Below are 247 nucleotides of genomic sequence, written 5' to 3'. Positions count from 1 at the left end.
TTATGCCTGTTTTTTCCCCTGATTGCAGAATATATCAGGATAGTAGTGATTTGACTGTCAATCACAGCATTATTAACAAAAGGCAGTTTTATGCAACTCATGTTGGCTCATATTGCATAATGTCCTGAATGACAGGTTTCATGATGGTAAAAAAAGAAAGTAGTCACCAGGAAATGGTTGATGGAACACTAAAGCACGCTTCTTAAAGGGAAAGCCCCCCAAAAATGATTTACAATAATATATTCTA

The sequence above is a fragment of the Vanacampus margaritifer genome, chromosome 13 (genome assembly GCF_051991255.1).
Source record: "Vanacampus margaritifer isolate UIUO_Vmar chromosome 13, RoL_Vmar_1.0, whole genome shotgun sequence".
Classification (NCBI taxonomy): domain Eukaryota; kingdom Metazoa; phylum Chordata; class Actinopteri; order Syngnathiformes; family Syngnathidae; genus Vanacampus; species Vanacampus margaritifer.
The sequence above is the reverse complement of the archived record's forward strand: the minus strand, read 5'-3'. Positions refer to the sequence as shown.